The sequence below is a fragment of the Schistocerca serialis genome, chromosome 11 (assembly GCF_023864345.2).
Source record: "Schistocerca serialis cubense isolate TAMUIC-IGC-003099 chromosome 11, iqSchSeri2.2, whole genome shotgun sequence".
NCBI classification, from domain to species: Eukaryota; Metazoa; Arthropoda; class Insecta; order Orthoptera; family Acrididae; genus Schistocerca; species Schistocerca serialis.
Window position 1 is genome coordinate 67818971 of NC_064648.1, and position 11086 is coordinate 67830056.

Genomic DNA, 11086 nt, shown 5'->3' on the forward strand with positions numbered 1-11086 from the left:
CCACTCAAGGATTAGACCCGTTCAGACTGCTGCCTGCAAGGTAGTACAAGAAGCAACCTGTGGCTGTGGCACATATGGTCAGCTGTTATTGGCTGTGGATGAATACGGGTGGTGCTGCTGCTTATTTGAGCAACCCCCTCATTTGGCTCCAAGAAGGCTGAGTGGACCCCGTATCAGACCTTCCTAACTCAGAAAAAATGTAAAGATGTGCTGGGAAGTGAAGGAAGTGAACCTAGGTCCTCCCGCACCAAGGCAGTGGCAATAACCGTTCAGCTACGGAGGCTGTCATCTTCTGTAGTATCACTGGTATCTTTGTCATTTGTAAGTCTTCTCACATTTTTTCCATCCTGACACTATCCCCATAGTATGTTATCATCTGAGCCATCCACAGTATTGGCTTTTGAATCCTCTCATAATAGATTCACTTGAGACTTCCTCAGGCAGTAAGGGTATACTGACCCAGCACGCATGTTGAGGGCTTCTTTAATTTCCCTCCTGGAATGAGGTTACAGTCTCCTCAGATATGCCACTCACTGTAAAGCTGTCGCAGGTGAGCCTCGAAAGGTCAATTCACGATGACAGCCTGTAGGTGAAGGCCATACCACCAGGAGTTATTACCAGGTCAGTGTTGTTCTTTATCAGATCTGCCATTTCCTAGGTGAGGTGTGCCCTGAAAGAAACCAGTAGCTACATTTTTCTTCTGTTACACAAAGAGCATCGTATTCTGTTCCATATGACCTACAACTGATCCAGAATCGGGTCATTTGTCACACACTCTTTCTAGGCACCTGAAGATAAATCCTGCAGACTGGTTTTCTTTCGGTACTGGTTTCCTGCAAGGACAACTTCCTTCCATCTGGTAGTGCATCTGCATTACTGTTGTTCTATAATTTTCGTTGCCAGAACTTCTAATAAGAACGCTTTTGACACCATTTACATTGACAGTAACATATCAAAATAAACAGCCACCAGTTCAGCATTTCCCATACGACTGGTAAATAGTTGTGCCGTATCCTTAGATTGATTATCTGTGTTACTAAATGGCAATGGTCATTACTCCCAACTGGAGGTTGCTTATCTAATGGCTTCCAGGACCAAGAAAAAAAAATTGATTTTCAGTGGTTTGTATAATTATTGATTTAATTCAAAAATTTCAAATGCTGTGACACAGCCGATTGTTCCCACTTGCCGGGGGCAACTGGGCAGACACGGGCCCACACGGGCAAATGACACCACCACCACCACCACCAGCGCCTGCCTGTGGGCATGAGAAATGGTGGACACTGGTACCGTTGCCCTGTGGGGCAGCATTGGAACAGCCTGCCCTAAAGGATATAATCCTAGGTTAAAGGTTTAATGTACAAAGTCAGGTATTGCAGGTAGAAGCTGTGTATATGTGTTGAGACTGTAACTTGTAGCGTTAAAATTACCCAGACTGTATTCATCTCGTACTTGAAAATGACAGCAATTAGCAACTACCGACAAACTTTACACATAATTTCAAACTTTCTCACCAATACCCCTTTCAAAATAATGAAATGAAAAAAGTGTATCGTTTACTTCATTTTTGCTCTTCTCGCAGTAAAACTTAAACGTGACGTGTGATGTTTTAATTTATTACTTCCTTACTGTTAACTCCATTCACAACACATATGGCAGGCAATATCCACATATTCCACTGGATATACCTGCAAAATTGTACCATTGCACGACACACAATTCAGGAGGTATGATGACGTAAAGATAGGTTTTAAAGAATCGGGTGGGGCAGCTTACCGATATGAAGCTGATATGCAAGTTAACTTTTCTGGAACCGCTGCAGGAAGTCACTGATCCGTCATCGTTCCCCACTCTCTTCATCACCCGAGTGCACCAGCCAGTATTAGCATCCAACCCCGCAATGATTGCAGATGGAATATTCCTCTTTATCTCTAGTGCCTTCATTTGCATAATTTCTTGAGTAATTGGTATGCCTCCACTGCATTTCTCTAGGACTTATTGAGCAATCTGCTGTTACAATTCGTGAAACCTCTCTCTGAAAGTTTAATGTTTAGAACTCGTGTTTCTTTAATTTACTCTTATCAGGCACCACCTACAAATATTCACGGTCTGCGACACCAAATTTTCTTCCTACAGCATGTTTGTGGCTCTGCTTCATCCATCATCATTATCTTAGTACAAATGATGTTTGGTTTGCACAAACCAAATGTGAACCGCAGGCTCTTAGATCTGTGTTTCTCGGCAGAAGCACGACTGTGATTTGCACCTATTGTCGATTGCTACAGTTTACAGTTCTTACAGCACTGACAGTATAAGCGAGTCGAGTGACAAAACATTGTCCTTTTGGGGCCCCCTACAGATGCATTGGCAGAAATGGTACCACATCGGATTGACACTGTAGACAAATGAGAAAAATCTATAGTGCTGTAGAGCAGTAACAACTTTAGTGCCATTGTTGAAGCTCCTGTTTCGTTTGTTGTGGCCCGTTTCAAATGTTCTGTGTGAATATATTTTCGTTCCCATTAATTTGTCTTCCATAAAAATATATACTATTGTTACGTATTTGTTCAATTTTAAAGCAAGTTCAGTTCCAGCTACTAATGGATTAAGGAAACTTGCAGTTTAAACATCATAGATGTTCGTAAAAAGTAAAGGCGTGCGGTATACATTCCTACGTTTGACACCACGACGAAAGTGGCCTCCTGTTCACCACTCCGCTCCCCATATTTGTCCTCTTTTTCAGCCAAGTTGATGTAACAATACCAGTCAAGATAGATGTAACGGAAGTTGAATAGCGCATTTGCCTCTATTGGTTACGGTAGAGAGTTCGATCTTTCGGTCCTGTCTGTATATTTATATATAATATTGCCTGAATAAAGGCTGGGCGAGTGTAAAGCTATTGTTAAAAATGCACGCCACGCGATTTGTTAAGATTTGGTCGGTCATAATAATAATAACGTGCTTTTGAATACAATTAAAATATAACGGCGATACCTGTTTAGTGTTATTGGAAATAATATGTAGTAAATTAATGAGTAAGGTAGCTGATCCTATAAGAAGAGGTAAAATTGAGTATATTAAGGTGTTTTGCTTTATATCGACAAAGCCGATGATATGGCGTCATTTTTTTTCGTTTACTCTTAGAAATAAACAAGTAAAGAAGTGCTAATTTTGCGTAGTGAAAAAATATAGGGGTGAGTTTTAAATAACTAAAGTATACAATCAGACTAACAAATGGACATTTAGTTACACGAAATCGCGGATAGCGAAGTGTGGTCATTAAATTGAGTACACCTACAGGGCGGTCAATTCCGGCATAAATGTATACGCATCTCACGAGGGACGCGGTATTGACAGTTTTTTTTAATTATATCGCGGAGAGTGGGCTTCAGTTTATGAAAAGGAGAAAAACTGTATCATTATCATTCACTGTTGGTGTCAAGCAACGAAAACTGTTCATCAAAGGGTTTCGGTGAACAAGTTGTGAATGCGAAATAAAACTGTGAACAAAGTTATGTTAAATAAAACACAAGAAACAAGACAGTTTGGTCGTATCTGTTATTATTCCATAAACTGTAACATTTCTTCTCGTTGTACGAAGCCTTTATAGACGATCGTTATGACAATTTGCTTCGAAGGGATCTCGTTAAGAGTTAAGTTTTGGGGACCTGGTCAAGAGGGGTTAGTTCGTAGATCCTAACTACTGCAGCTATTCTGGAATCGGGTGCCACTGTGACCGTTGTGTGTTGTCAATGGCTTAAGGTTATCATATCTCATGCTCAAAGATCGACACGCCTTTTCTCTTGGTATAACGGTGCCTCACGGCAACAAGGACAATGCCGACGACGAAGGAAGATAAGGTAGATCGATACTGTTGCCCTTCCAACCATTATGAATCATTCAGATTAAATCTGTGCACGACCTTAATTGCCCAAGTTCCAGATTAATGTAAGATGACCCCATCTACGTTACTAAATCGCCAACCCAGTTCATGGTGCACAGTCCCAGCTGCAGGTTACCTATCTAACAGTTTTCAGGGACAACAAACATTTGATTTTCAGTATTTCAAATAATTACTGATCAAATTTAAAACTACCATAATCTATTAAGAGGAATAATCTTAAGTTAAAAGTTTAACACATTAAGAAAATTATTACATTTAGAAACTGTTAATGTCTTGAGGCAGTATAATTTGTGGCATGCAAATTACCTTGACTACATTCATCCAGCATTTAAGAATGAGAGTACTTAGTGACTTCCAGCAAATATTTCACTTAATTTAAAGTCTTTTCAAAACTTTTTCCTGCTTTTCATCATAAAAACTGAAACTTCAAGGTAAATTCAGAAACTGTTTATTAGGTAATGGGCAGATAAAAAAATGTGGCTTCATTTCTCCAAAAATGCACTCTACAGCTTGTAAAAGTAAGCTGCTGAAATATTCAAGTGCAAACTGTGTGCCAGTGTTGAGAAACACATTGACTAGGGTGTCCGACACTCCAGCAGAGTAACAGACGGTCAGGAAAATGCTGGTGGAAAACAAATACTTACCTGCATTTGACATTTCATTTGAACTGCACTGACCAAAAATTCAATTTAGACGTAAACATGGGCAACACATGGAGAGAAACGTGAAGGCTTTCAAATACATTGATTTCAAAATTGTATGCAAACTGTGACTCTTGGCAGTGTAATTACATCCTGATGGAATGCAGTCACTATTAAAATTGTGACAATGGACAAATTGAAGATGTTTTTCTTGAAAATGGCTAGTCACACAGGCATGACATCTTTACTGCAGATTCTTTGACACAAATGGACAGTAACAATGCAGTCTGTGGAAGAATTGTATTGCTTTGAAGGAAGTTCGTAAACACCACCGTAGGCTTCTATGGACATTATAAAACCACTTTTTTGAAGATCTATATGACAGACCCTTCAATGACAAAAGTAAAAGCTGAAACTTGTCCTACCTCGTGTATGCGTGTTTTCTCCTTAGCGTAAGTTAGATTAAATAGTGTGTAGGCTTAGGGACCAATGACCTCAGCAGTTTGATCCTGTAAGACCTTACTGCAAATTTCCAAAATTAAAACTACAACCTAATGTAAGAAAATGTAGTGCAAGTCTCTTTACATTAAACAATATCTTCAGTAGAAACGAAAAACAGTGTGACACAATGTATGTGATACACCGGTTTAATGAGACTAAAAATAAAGTATAAATATTTTAGGTGTGAATGTACTTTTTTTTCTCTCTCTCTCCTTATTTTCTGCAAAGCGAATGAAAAATGAAAGGTATGTAGACAAAAAATTACAATTGCAAATCAATGCTTTATTTATCAGTCTGTACCAAAAAAGAGCAGTTTCACATATTAAGTTTTGTTTATGTAACTGGAATGTTAAAAGATTTAAGTTGAAAGAATTTGCAGTTTTCACTGGGTAGTCTTTGAAATGTTGTTCCCATTAATTTTTATACAATAGTCATTACAAATGTTGAGATTAAACCAAAAAAACACTTGTCATTACTGTCTAAGTAGTTGAGTTGTCATATAAAAATGTTCATTTATTGGCAACTCTTCATCAGTAACACTTTTGTGAAGAGAGATCTCACACTTCAACTTCTTAATTACTGCACAAGCACAATATCTTTCAATGAAGGAATGTCTTCCCCACTTCAGTTGACCATTGTTTTTAAAGAGTCTGTTTCCTCAACTTAAGAAAGGAATAAAATAAAATATTAATGCTATAAGAACAAAAACTTAAAGGCATAGGCATTACGCATTGGAAGTGAAGCTTTCATACTTAGAAATGTGTGTCACCCAAAACATTATATTGCAATCCCGCCAGTCGTCAACATTTCGCAAAGTGCCACTTGAACGTGTGTTTGAAGTTAGACTGCATTAAATACTTGGAACCTATCTCTTCAGTGCAAGAACAATGAATTTTTATAACTGAATATGTTGTGTGCCAAATGGTAAAAAATGTTTGGCTTGTAAGAAATCCACTTGATAGACTAGTTTTCCACACATAAATCAAACTATACTATCTTCCAAAAATTCCATAGAAAATGTATCAGCTGTCAAAGGATTCGTGTATGGAGTCTGCTCGTGTTTCCTCTTAAACGCTGATCAAATTCATTACATCAAACTATTTTGTTGTTCTAATGTACTCAGCTGTTGATGATCCACGTTGCAAACTGTATGTACTGCTAACTACCTCAAAACCCTCCCAAATATGTCCATTAAATATTTGCAAGAGTTACAGTCCTCGCAACAGTTTCTGCCGTCACAGTAGTAACAAACATCGAAAGAGCTATTGTACTTCCAAGTGTTACTGTTCTCGCAAGAGTTACTCTCCTCACAAGATTTAATGCGTAGAGACTGGGATGGGGAACTGTTTTATCTCTGAGGCTGCCATCCAAGAGGGCACAATCATCACTATGCTATGTTATTAGAGCTGCACCCCTCCAGTTGGGGAGGGCAGGTGAGCCAGGCATCCAGACGGTTGTCCCTGCAACTGCTGAAAGGACGGCTGCCCTCTTCAGAACTGCATGTGTTGGGCCTCTCCACAGATATCCCTTCATTGTGGTTGCACGTATTGTACAGTTATCTTTGAGTCTCTTTTTTTCAAGCCAAGCAAATCTAAATAAAATAAAGTCAAAATATTATGTATTCAGAGAGAATGATTTGGAACACTTTTAATAGAAATGAGTCACTGCGAAGCATTTACAAAGAAAACGAGTTTAATCATTTTGTAGGTCTTTAATTTTGTGCATTGCAACATACACAAGGACCTTCAGAATTGATAAAATAAAAATAAGCCACACAACACATGGCTTTAATAACTTTACTATAAAATGTATACTCCTATTTTTAGTTTCCTTCTTACCTGTAAACTCCAGTGTGGTTACAGTTGTAGGATATTTGCATATTGGTTAGTGACACTCTTAAACAAGTACTTCATTTCTGTTACTGACAGCTTGGGGTTATCAGGTTCGGTGAACAGTGCAACGGAGTATCTGATACCCGTCTTTAAACATAACTTGAGTAAAATGGGAATGACAGTCATGTCTCCCAGAGGAGTAGCATCCGTCATAAAATCTAAGTATTCTAGTGGGTATGATAACATATCATCAAAGTTAATCCAAGAATGCTCACGAGAGTTGAGTTATTTCTTAAGATATTTGTGTAATCAATCTCTTATCAGCAGAATATTCCCAGACCAGCTAAAATATGCCGAAGTTAGCCTCTTTTGCCGGCTTTCTCAAAAATATTTGAAGGGTTGTGTTAAGAGTGTCTCCTTAAGCATCTGACTGCAAGTAACATATTTTCCAAGTCACAGTTTGGGTTTCTTAAGGGTTCTGATATAGAGAAAGCTATTTACACTTCCAGTGAGAATGTACTTAATTCATTAGATAATAAATTAGAGGCTACTGATATTTTCAATGCCCTGTCACAAGCCTTTGACTGTGTAAACCACAGCATTCTTTTAAGTAAATTAGTGTAGTATGGTGTCACCAGCAATGCAGTGAAATGTTTGAGTCTTATCTAATCAGCAGGAAACAACGGTGTCATTGCGAAATACCTGTGCGGTAAGCAGTTGGTCTTCATCTGATTGGGAATTAATTACATGTGATGTTCCTCAAGGTTCCATCTTGGGTCCATCGCCTTTTCTTGTGTACATTAATGGCCTCTCACCTGTTACATTGCCAGGTGCTGCAGATGATATGAACATTGCAATAAGTAGCAAGTCAAGTACAGATTTAGAAATAGCTGCTAATCAAATTTTCACTGACATCAGTAAATGGTTTAAAGCAAATTCACTGTCATTAAACTTTGAAAAGACTCACTATATGCAGTATAGAATCTGTAAGCAATTCCTTCCAGCAGGTATATAACATACGAAGATGTGCAGATCGAAGAGGTTGACACTGTTAAATTCCCAGAATTACAGCTCGATAATAAATTCAATTGGGAAAGGGCATACCACAGAATTGCTTAAACGCCTAAGCAAGTCTGTATTTGCAGTGAGGGGATCATGTTCTGGGGTAACTCATCAAAACGAGAAGAAGTTTTTAGCATTCAGAAGCGTGTAATAAGAATAACTTATGGTGTAAATTCAATAACATTGTGTAGAAACCTGTATTTTAACCACTGCTTCTCAGTATATTTATTCCTTAATGAAATTTGCTGCAAGTAATATATCTCTATTTCCAACCAGTAGCTCAATATATAGTATCAATATCAGGAACGAGAACAATCTTCACAAAGACCTAAAATCATTTATCTTTGTCCAAATAGGAGTCCAATATTCAGGAACAAACATTTTCAATAAATTGCCAGGAACCATTAAAAACTTGGTTTCAGATAAAGCACAGTTTAAACAGAGTTTGAAAGACTTTTTTCATCGATAACACCTTCTACTCCATAGATGAACATTTTAACAGGGACTCTTAGACCAGCTTAAGTAAACGTGTCATATTTCTGTTTTGACAGCACTTGGTCGCAACAGTCATGATTAGGTATTTTGTGTATGATGAATTTATTAATAGTGCATAACAATGTTTCATTCTAACAGCGTATTAATCCTGTAAATAGTAGCAGTTCCAGTTTACTATAAAGCATTCACTTATTTTGACAATCTCCTGACAAATGAACAGGGTAGTAAGCATTATATTCAAATGTTTTATTTTTTTATACTATACATTCTGACATGTTCCACACCCATGAAATTCATCTCATTTTTTGGGTCTGTGGAATGAGAACTGAATTGAATCTAATCTAATCCAACTTAATATGAGCCAGCAGTTTTTGTAAACTGGCTTGCTGGATACATCTTTGTAGGATTTTGTTGAGTACACTGTTGAAGTGCTTCCCTTTGCTGGAACTGATAATGTTTGTTATGGAGGCAACTGAAAATGTCTTTAAAGACCTGCACAAGAGGTCTGTGTGTACCAGTTGAACATGTGTCTTACTGCACACACGGCCCATATCTGGCACCTCTATCATCAGCAAAAGAGCATTTCGATAAGATACTGACATCCTGTATTAATGCCCTGTATTTACAAAAATGACTATTTGGCATCTTATCCCAAACCACTGGATCGATTTCAACTGAATTCAGTACACATACCACGTATTGTCTGGAAAGCAGCATTGTGGGGTTAAGAACCACGTACCTTCAATAGGGAAGGAAGTGAAAATATGCTGACATAGAAGTATATTCAGGAATGTCTGCAGCAGTTTCAACCAAATTTGGTATATACATAACGCATTACTTGTATATGTAAAAGTATTGTGGGAGTAAATTACCCCTAGGGGTGGATAACACGTAAAAAATTTTGAACACAACCTGTTGATATTTCTTTCCTGTACTTAGTTGACTAGGAATACTTCAAAAGTGTGTAATGCAATCTTTCTCTTCGTTGTGTTGTTCAGTGCATCGACCACGTAGGAGAACGAGCACTGCAGCATGGCAGCACCTTTTGGCACCAACCATCATGCCACACTGCTCCAGTACCTCACAACATGCATTTAATGTTCTTGCTGGAGTCGTATAGTGTAAACCAGCGAAGAATCGGACAGTTGCCATTTACAGTACTTTTTCCAAAACAACAATCAAATGACACTATGTAGCGGGACTTTAAATTTCGCCGCGCTACACTCGTTCCCTCAGATAAAAAATATCCCGTTGCAGCGGTATGAGCGCTCGACGGCAGAGAAACTACTAAAATTGTTAACTTTTTTTGTTTTTTTATTCCGTTTCAATTGTCTCTTGATAGCGGTAGCTTAAAGCAGGCGTGATCGGATGCTGACGTAAAAACTTAATGGCTAATCTTGATCTGATTGTAATGTGTAGACATTGTGGAAGTTATTAAGAAATTCGGTGGATGGAAGTAGCAAAGTGAATTAAATTGCATACAGTATCAAGATGATTTTAATTGGTATAAATTAGTGATCCCTGGGCTATTACAAGATTTCGGAGCAGATTTTTTCACGCTGAAATGAAGCAGATTTTTGAAGACGTGGACGCCGCCCGAAAGAAGATAAGTTAATCTGGTAAAGGATGATTTCTCGTCTACGCCACTTCCCCCTGTCAGTTACATTCTGTTATTCTCTGTTATTTTTCAAAATTTTTTGTAGTGGAAATTGGTTTAACTTTTGCTCAAAAACGCCACAAGGACCACCCCAACAATAGCTTTTTCGAATAACGAAGTCCGATAGCTTTTCTGTAATACAAAGTCCGATCTGCATTTCTTTCATTCTTTCCCTTTTTCACGGTCTCTCTTCTCCCATTTTTTTATTAACCACTACAACTATCAACTTCAGAATATACGGAAAAGTGTCACAACAATGCAGGACAGTTAATCTCAAGATTAAAGTGGATGTCACTAGTAAGGAATAGCTGTTAAATGTACGTGACATATGTAGATGCAGCTCAAACTCCAGTCAAAATGCTAGTTTCCCTATAAAATCATATAATAACAGGTAATCTGATCACAATCGTGATAAATTAATAGGACTGTGCTGTAGTGAAAGATGGGTAATACACAGTATGTATAAGAACCAGGACAGAACAATAACAGTGCAAGACAAACATGCAAGTGCTTGAATCAGAGAGGATATAGGACAATTATGCAATGTTTCACCCCTACTGGTCAGTCCACACAATGAAGAAGGTTCAGGAGTGGGATTTCAGTTCAGAGTGAAAGGATATTAATGATCAGAAATATTTATGACATTGCTGTCCCCAGTGAAAGTGAAGGGTTATGTGAACTGCTGAGTGGAATGAACAGTCTACTAATTGGTTTGTTGCTTGGTTTGGTGATTAAAGGGGCCAAACTACGAGGTCATCAGTCCCTCCCACCTGGAACAGCCAAGTCAATGGAACTACACACCGAAAAATGTCCTAGTGACCAAAACCCGAGGAACAAAAAACAAAACACCCAAGGTCTATCAAAGATCAACAAAGACACAAAATTCAAGCTTTCGCAACAAACTGTTGCCTCATCAGGAAAGAGGGAAGGAGAGGGGAAGACGAAAGAAAGTGGGTTTTAAGGGAGAGGGTAAGGAGTCATTCCAATCCCGGGA